The following is an 8,922-nucleotide window of genomic DNA, read 5'->3' as shown; positions in this document are numbered from 1 at the left end:
GTATGCTGGAAGGTTGAAGCATGTAAAATTATAAAAGGGTACTCAGCAATGTCTGGTTTGGTTCTCATAATGCTTTTTCTCATAATGCTTTTTAACTTATTGTAGAGGATACTTATAATAGATTATTAGAATTACAGGCGTCTCCATTTTGGCTCTGAATCTGAAGTTTAATTGCAGCCATTCAGAGTTAATATATAATAGTACGCATTATCTTCTACTCTTTGAACGCTTGAAATGTAACCTTGGAAAAAAGGTGATTTCATGCAATCCTTTGAGTGGTAATAAAGCTTCCTTTGGGAACACGTCCAACCTCCAGCCATCCCACAGAGCCATGTTCCAGCTATGACATCAGTGGGGGATTTTGGAAGGATTTTTTTTCAAGTTGCTGGAGAATGTGAATAAAAAGAAATAATGGTGATGGGTCAACGCAGTATGAATAAATGCAACGCTGCTGCATACGGTAGGCCATGTAGGACTTATTCTTTTAATTCAAATAATCTTTTAAAAAACTCCTAGATTTTGGGCATGGGATAGAAAGAGTTCAACTTCTGGGGCAACCACCATGTTCTCCACAATTGCTCAAGTAATCTTGGGTCATCAGTGGACAATCTTTTTGTCTTCCGAGTTTATTCTCCCCTCACAGGGAGGAAAAAAACAAGAGAGGGCAGCCCTGGAATTCCTAACCCATAGAAATATATATATTAAACGTTTCAAAGCCTCCTGGGAGTTTAATGTTGGGGTATGAATAGAGCCAGTTTGGTCTATGGGTGAAGGTTAACTGGGTGGTGGGTGGGTGGTGGAGAGTTTCAGTCCTGCCTTAGGCACCAGCCAGCTCTCAGCCCAGTCCACCTCACAGGGTTGTTGTGGGGAAATGGGAGCAGGGCTATTAGATATGTTCACGCTTTGGTTTAATTTTGAAAAAAAAATAAAGGCGGGGTATAAATGTTTGGCAGGTGGGCTGCACTTGATGCCAAACGTGTGTGTGTGTCTCTGTCCATCCCCTTATTTTCTAGCACCGGGACTCTCCCAGCAATCCGGAAGAGCCCTCGACGCCCCGCGCTCCCGTTTGGCGGCTCGGCCCGTGCCGGATCCGCCGGAGTTTCGAGGCCAGGTGCAGCCGCTGCTTTGGCGGAGCGCAGGGGAAGCGTCTCCCTGCCCGGGAGGGCTTGTCACCAAAGCCCCGGGCGCAGCCAGGCACTGGCGAGCAGGGGAACAGGGCGGCGCGGAGGCCGCCGCCGGCAGCAGCCGCATTTCCGGCCGGCGTCTCCCGTGCTCGGCCGGGCGGTGCCATCCCGGTGCGGGGCGAGGCGGCCCCTTTGCGGCGATCAGCCCCCCCGTCGGTTACCCTGGCAACAGCTGCACGGGGCAGCGCGGCGCCCCTCACGTGACCTCGGAGGAGACTGGCTAATCCGCCGGACTCCGACCAATCCCAGGGTGCCTCTCTCGCGCGCGCTCTCCCCTCCCCCCCCCCGCTTGCGCTGCCCGGGAGAGCCCCTCCTCCGCACGCACTCACGTACGCGCGCGGGCACGCGCCCGCCGGGAAGAGGCCCGAGGGTCCTGGGACACGTCACGCGCGCTCCTGTCAGCGTCCGGGCTCCGCCTCGCCGCCTCGCTCCGTCGCCAGCCAATGGGGAGGGCCGTCTCATCGGGCCAATGGGGAGGGCCGGCTCTGGCGGCGGACGGGGCGGCGGTGCCGTGAGGAAGGAAACGGCGCTGTCGGGCGGCCGAGCGGGCTGGGCGGCGGGGCTTCCGAGCGGGCGACCCATCGAGCCAGCGGCGGCCGGGGAGGCAGCGAGAGCCGCCGGGGAGGCGGACGAGCCATGGAGCGGGTGGGCCGGAGGCGGCGACGCCGGCACTGCTGAGGGCCCGCCGCTACCGCGCCGCCTCGCCCGCCCGCCCGCCGCCGCTGCTGCTGCTCCCTCAGGCAGGCGGCCGGGCCGGGCACAGGAAGAGAAGCTGCGAGCAGGCCTCGCGCGCTCGCCCTCGGGCCTCCCGCCGCCACGGAGAAGAGGCGGTCTCCGCCGCAGCGCCGGGTAAGAGCAGCGCCGAGGCCTCCCCTCCCCCACCGGCGGCCTGGCCCGGGCGGGCGGGGGGGGGCGCGGGGGCGCGCGGAGCACGTGGCCTGGGGGGGGGCGGCGTGGGAGGCCCCGAGTGGAGGCTGAGCGGCTCCTGCGGCGGGGCGGGGCGGCCTCCGGGGCGGGGGAGGGGTCGCGCGGCCGACTGACAGCGGCGCCCTCCCAGTCCCGCCGAGTGGGGGGGGGGCTCTGCGCTGGGGCGCTGCGGGATGCCGAGGGCGAGCTCGAGGTCACCTCTGCGGCCCGGCTCCGCCGGAGCTTCCCCCGCGCTCGGAGGTTGGCAAGCGCAGGGCCGCGGTCGGGGTCTGCGCAGCCTCCCCCGGGGTCGGAGCCCCCCCCCCTCTCGCCAGCCCTTCCCGGAGCGTCGTAACGAGGCCGCCTGGCGACGAGGAGGGCGGCGGGGATGGCAGGAGAGGCTGCCTCGGGAGTGGGGGGCGAGGGCCAGCAGGACCGCGGAGGAGCCAAGGGGAGGGGGAGAGCGACCTCCAGGCGGCTGCAGAGAAGGCGGCCTGTGGCGCCCCGAGCCGAGGTGGGTGGGGGGCGCAGGTGAAAGGCAGGCGCGGCTCCTGGGCCCCGAGGAAGAAGAGGGTCCGCCACCGCGGCGGGATTGGTGCGGAGACAACGACTTGGTTTTGCTAATCTCCATTTAATATTTGATCATCTCAGCCAGCCTGGCTCTGCCTGTGTAGGGAAGCAGCCCTCTGCCAGCCAGGCGGGCTGAACTGCGTTTATTTTCTTGTTTAATCTCTAAATCGCTCAGCCTCTTCCTTGGGCTCCCTCCTAAAAGGAGAAATAAAAAGCAGCTGTACGTCTTCAAACAGAATTTAAAGCCTCCCACCCACCTCGCCTCTTAAGGAGAGGATTGATTACATGTTTAGAAAGGCAAATCATCCCCCCCCCCACAAAGCCTTGAGGAACTGAGCCCTCTAATGCCCTCTGCCCTTTTCCCAGAGAAAGCAGCTGTCCTGCGAAGGATGTGTGCCTGCGGATTGAAAATCGGCCTCTTCATTGAGGCACAAGGACTGGTGTGTTTGGATCTGCTTCTCCTCTCAAAATCACTGCCCTGTTTTGATAGTTGCAGGAAGGAACTACGGTTCCCCCTCCCCCTCCTTTCCTATTTTGTATACAGATCTCCCTTGTCACAAGGAACATGGCCATAGAGGGAGCAGATCAGTCACTGTCTTTTAAAGCCAAATGCATCTCTGGGGATTTTTCTAGAAAGGGAATATGAACAGAACAGCCTAGTCAGGCAGGCAAAGAGGAGAATAACAATCAGCCGGGGAGATTTTCATGTTTGTGCTTGGAAATGTTACCAGAAATGTTCCTAGAAGTAATTCTGCTCTTAGGAAAAATGGAGTCTGCCTCCTGGATTTTGCACCTTTCCCCCTTTCTCTCACAGTTTTTGTATGTCTGCGGCCCTAGTTTTATTCTGGCTTTTGTTTCTTAATGAAATTCAAGAGACCCTAATTTTTGAATACGGTTTAAGTAAAGTAAAACTTATTTTGACTACCGTAGATGGCTTATATCTGGATAAGAAAGAGTCCCATTTTATGCTGAAAAGGATTTCTTAAAATGTTAGAGATGCTGCTAGTGATGAAAGTAGATGAAAAGTAAAATTCTTTGTCAAAGTCAAGAAATATTTTACAATTATAGTAGGCATTGTGGGAGACTGGTCAGATTGAGCAGCGATGGGGCACTGTTTTATGCAAGGACACAACAATTCCAAGTCCTTCCCTGGGGAATTGAGAGTGTTTTAGGATATAATTCTCTACGGACTAGAGATAGTCACATAGGCAACCCAGTATTTACTGCTCATGTAAACATTCTGCATTCTCTCTTAAAGAGTTAACTGGCTAAACCGGTTGAACAGGGCTGCATCTGGGAGGCTGGGCTTGGGGACTGCCGTGGCTTTTGAACCTTAGGCCTTAGGAGCAAGGTTAGAACACTGTGCGTATTGTGGTTGCTGCATGTACAGTTGTGCTGAGTTATGGATAGCTGCATGCATAATTCAGTTCTCATGGCAAAGAGACATTAAGGCTTTGCTAAAAGCATTCTTACTTCTTGGGAATAGATCATTAAAGGCTGAAATTGCAGCACATAATAAGAGGTACCATGACCTGCTAGTGATGGCAGATAGCTGCTTATGGGCCGTGCTTCTCACCTAAATGTAGATGTTGAAATAATTACTTTTTGGCACATAGCTGTGGAGAGTCCCATTATGTGTTCCCCCCCCCCCTTGGTTTAAATACCAAAGAGAATAATAAAGGGTAAGTTGTGTAGATGAGTCCCAAGGGGGCTTTTTCAAAAGGCAACTTGACTTTGATTTTTCTTTGAAGACATTTCACTTCTCATCCAAGAAGCTTTTTCAGTTCTGAACTGAAAGTCCAGTTGCTTTTTTGAAAAAGCACCTTTGGGACAATCATGACTGGGTGACTAAGAATCTCCATGGACTGTGCAGATGAGATATTTCTCCAGTAAATTTCATATAGTACCAGTTTGCCTTGCTCAAACCAGGTGTGCTAATATTAACTCTAGGATGAAGATGAGGAGAGGCTGTTGTTACACACAATGGGTAGCTCTAACTACATGGCGGAGGGGAGGTTCCAGGTCTCATTAAGATAATGTATATGTTCTGGGTTAATAGCATTCTTATGAGTATTAAAATCTGAATTTAAGCATTTTTTTTCCAAATCACAACATTTTGTAAAAATTACTGTGAAGAACTTAATCATTAATATTTCTAGTTTTTGCACTTCACAAAATAAAATGTCCACTGATGTGGAAGATTCTGCTTTGACTTCTAGGAGAGGCTTCTATTTGTCAGGAAAGAATGGTTCCTCAGTGTGATCAGGCAGCATTAATCCAACCGTATCATCAGTCTAGTCTCTTTAAGGGAGCCACATGTGTACATAACCACTTGGATTTTATAAAGTAGAGAGGAAATGTGTTAATGCTTCATATAATTTGCTTAATATTTTTCTCAAGCCTTTTTCTTAGCATTTGTAAACATAACATCAAAATACAATTTGTGTGTGTGGTACTAAAGGTACGTTTAGGAGACAGTGAGAGAAACTGCAGTGCCAAAAAGGCAATTTTGTATGTTAACCAAAATACAGGGACAAATAGGTTCAGAATATTTATGGCTACAGAACAGGGAGTGGAGTAAAAAACTGCATTGTCCTTTGATTCAGACTTGATATCTGCAGTATTGTTGCTGCTGCTGCTACTGTGGTTTTTTTTAAATCCATGTATGTGTCTTTTAATTTTAATTGTTGTATTCACTATTTCTAATGGAATAGATTTCCTTGGTGTGGTTCAGTTAAAAAAAGTCTTAATGATAACCTTTAATCTTGCTGCTCTGTTCATGCAGTTTTCTAAATAAGCTTCTATTGTCTCACCAATACTTCAGGAGCATTTTGGGGAAAACATACAAAATGTATCTATATTGCAACAGCAGTTCAACAACAAAATGAAGCCAGATTTACTTACATTTTAATCAGAACATTTAATCATGATTTGGAAATTGCTATCAAGTCATATTAAAGGTGATGCTTTCTTGCCAAGAATAAACTTGGAAACCACACTGTAAATGGCATTTTAAAATTATTAGGCTGTTTCAGGGAGATATGTCAAAGTATTTTAATATCAAGTCTGGTGAATCTAGAATAAGTTGTTCAAGATTTAATCTACTGGAAGATCTAAGGAAAACCAGACATGAGACAGTATGAAAAATAAAAGAAGCATAATAAGGACAGAAATAATGTGCTGACAGAGATAAAACAATGATTGTTGTTAAAGTTTATCATGGTGTATAAATACTATTTGTAATTTGAAGCCCGTAGGACAAATCTGAGAGCTGGCCTATAGTTTTGTTTTCAACTTAGATGTGAAAGAGGTATGACAAACTTGGCTTTGTCTCAAAAAAAAATCTTGGTAAACACCTCCCTCTTAAGAGGGTAGACTTTGGGGAGGGGTCCACAGTATCTTACACCTCAAAGTGACAGTTCACAATTAGCTATCTGAGGTGGAACTCAGTAAAAGGCGGGGGGGGGGGGCTGGGGTAGTTGGGGTAGTTTCAGAGAGTAGCTGACTCATTAGAAGGTGGCCAGGTTCCTAGTGAGTAATTTACAGCTTCAGCTTGTATCCTAAGAAGCTTCTACATGCTCCTGTATAGAGAATTCATTTGAGAAGCATCCATGAGGAGTTTTTAAGAGTTGGATATTGTCAATATATCCATTTTCTACAAAGGAATTTTTAAAAAAGACACCAGTATCAGTGGCTCTCTGGTTTACCCACAGTGCAGATGGTCTATGAATGGCTGGGAGGATTTTCCCAGGGGTTAAGTAACCAGAGTGAATAGAGTCCACCAGAGTGGGGGAAGGATTTCCGGTATCTTGTCTTAGTAAGACTTGACTCGACAGGTTTCCTTTTGTTTTGTTTTGGGGTTTTTTGCTGTGGTTTTAAAATTCTGTAAACTTGGTTCATATACTGGTTGGGTTTAAGAGAAAATGCTGAACCTCAATTATGAGGCCTGACCTAATTTTTAAACCTTCTTTTATAACACTATAGAATAGTTTCCTGAAGATATGTTTTTTCCTTGACGTTTTAGTCTGACCTTTGGTTCTACAAACATAATGTTACAAAACTAAAAGGATTACACAGTGTATCTTATATGAATGTCTTAATTTTATTTAAGTTGCTCTATTAAATTGAGAAATTATAAGTGGAAATGACATGCTTCTCTTTTGGGAATATTGCTAATCTAATTTCTCATTTCCCTTTGTTGTTATAATCATATTTCATGCGTTAAATATTGAAGAAACTATATTTAAACCTCTTTGACAAATCTTGCAATTTCTTCGAAAGTTGCTGTATAGATTTTGAGCAGTGCTTAAATCTGTCCTTTTTCTAGCAAGCTGCTTTTTTAGCTCATTATGTGAGTAAGACTGTTCTGTTGGCACAGTTTAGATGAAAAATTGACACGTATGGGAATTCAGCAGGTACTTCCTCATAGCTATTAAAAATATGTCAATTTTTTGCTGGTGGGAAACATGACCTGAGAGAAGCCAGATATTCTCCTCCCCCCCCCTCCATTCTTCATTGTTTTTACAGAGAAAAGTAAGCGTCCACATTCTTGTCAGCAATGCCCCTGCCATCTGCCATTGGTTTGCTGCACTGCCCTTGGCATTTATGCGGTAAATTATTTATCCTCGAGTCTGTGGGCAGACTCTTCGCCTCTTTAAAAAAAAAGTGGAGAAGATTCTGCTTGTAACAGCAGAATGGAGTTTGATATAAAGCAGATCTGTTTGTAAGGGCAGATTTCTTAATTGTTGAATAATATTTTTATAAACCTATCAAGCACTGTCTGAACTCATCTGTAGAACTGTTTAACCCTTATAAGGATTGTATATTTGTTGGTAACATATTTTTTTATTATAGATGATCCAGTTTTTAAAATGTTTGCTAGAAAAAGGAAGAGTTGTGAACAAATGGGCTTTAAGGGTGGCAGTGAGAATAGCAATCTTGGGTTTTCCTTATGATTGCACAGCAGTCATATGCTTGTTGTGAAGAGCAGTGACAACTTCATAACCATAGCCCACTAATAGTCCTGCTGCCTTCATTGGCTGTGACTAGGAAAAGGAATGTTGTTAGCATTTGGGAAGGCCATGTGCAGCTGTGGAAGCCATGTCCCTGGTCATTGGGCATGCTGCCGATGTGGAATAATGGAACTTACTCCAAAGACTATTCTCTGTGGCTGCTCCGGCCCTCTGGAACGAGCTCCCCGTGGAGATTCGGACCCTCACCACCCTCCAGGCTTTCCGCAAAGCCCTTAAAACCTGGCTGTTCCGACAGGCCTGGGCTGATGAGTTCCTGTCCCTGCTCGAATGGTGTGGCTGTTGAGTTGTTTTTAAAATTGTGGTATTGTTTGTCTATGTCTTTTTTTCCCTATTTGTATCCCCTATCTCTCTCCCCCCCCCCCCGACTTGGGTTGTGAGCTGCCCTGAGTCCCTTCTGGGAAAAGGGTGGCATAGAAATATAATAAATTCAATTCAATTAATGGTCAGCTGAACGGTTGAGTCTTCACCCAGTGTGTAGACATGCCTTGTTTATGTGTAAGTCATTTACTAAATCATAATTGGCTGTGTTTGCGAAATGTGTTAAGTCCAACTTTACAAGCTGCCTTAGAATGATGCATGAACCATATTGTGCAATAGTTTAAATCAGGTGTCAAACTCAAGATCTGGGGGCTGGATGCCCACGTGGCCCCTGGGGCACTTAAATTTGGTCCATGGTGCCTCTGCCAGAGAAAACAGACTCCTGAGCTCCACTTTCCGCTGCCACGGCCTCCTGCAACCTCTGCCAGTGAAAGCGGAGTTTGGCAGGGCCACACGCAGAGCTCCCTTTTCACTGCCAGAGGGTTGCAGGAGGCCGTGGCAGCCGAAAGCAGAGCCCAGGAGGCCGTTTTCGCTGGCAGAGCACTCGGACCACCACAGGCACCCCTGACAGGAGGGATGTCAAGCTGGCCATACCCACCCTGGCCATGCTCCCCCCCCCCAAGGTCAAACACAATCCCAATGTGGCCCTCAATGAAATTGACTTTGACACCCCTGGTTTAAATGGTCAGGGCTGAGGTTCTTCCTGTGTCCAAGAGCTTAATGTGAATGTGTTTCACATAGTGCATTCTCATGTTCTTTGGAGAAATTTCTTTTAGACCTAACTGCATGATTGCTTTCATAACTTTTTCATTGGGTAATTACATAAACTGAGGATGTAGGATTATGTTTTACATACGTGAAGTAGTTTAAGTAGAAATACAGATAGAGAAATACAGATCTAACTATTACAG

The 8,922-nt window shown here is 47.5% G+C and overlaps 1 protein-coding gene across 2 annotated transcripts in view; it reads left to right on the top strand.

Moving 5' to 3' along the window:
- The first annotated feature begins 1,687 nt into the window (after positions 1-1,687).
- ANKRD11 (ankyrin repeat domain 11) overlaps positions 1,688-8,922 on the top strand; it is a 124,262-nt gene continuing 117,027 nt past the window's right edge. For both annotated transcript variants that reach the window (XM_087728614.1, XM_087728615.1), the window contains exon 1: positions 1,688-2,033. The gene's annotated coding sequence lies outside the window, so the exon portion shown is untranslated. The remainder of the gene's footprint in view (positions 2,034-8,922) is intronic.

Source organism: Thamnophis sirtalis, unplaced genomic scaffold, assembly GCF_051295495.1.
Source record: "Thamnophis sirtalis isolate CommonGarterSnake01/CBP01778 unplaced genomic scaffold, rThaSir2_p1.2 scaffold_14, whole genome shotgun sequence".
NCBI lineage: Eukaryota > Metazoa > Chordata > Lepidosauria > Squamata > Natricidae > Thamnophis > Thamnophis sirtalis.
This window is presented reverse-complemented; position numbering and strand designations above follow the sequence as displayed.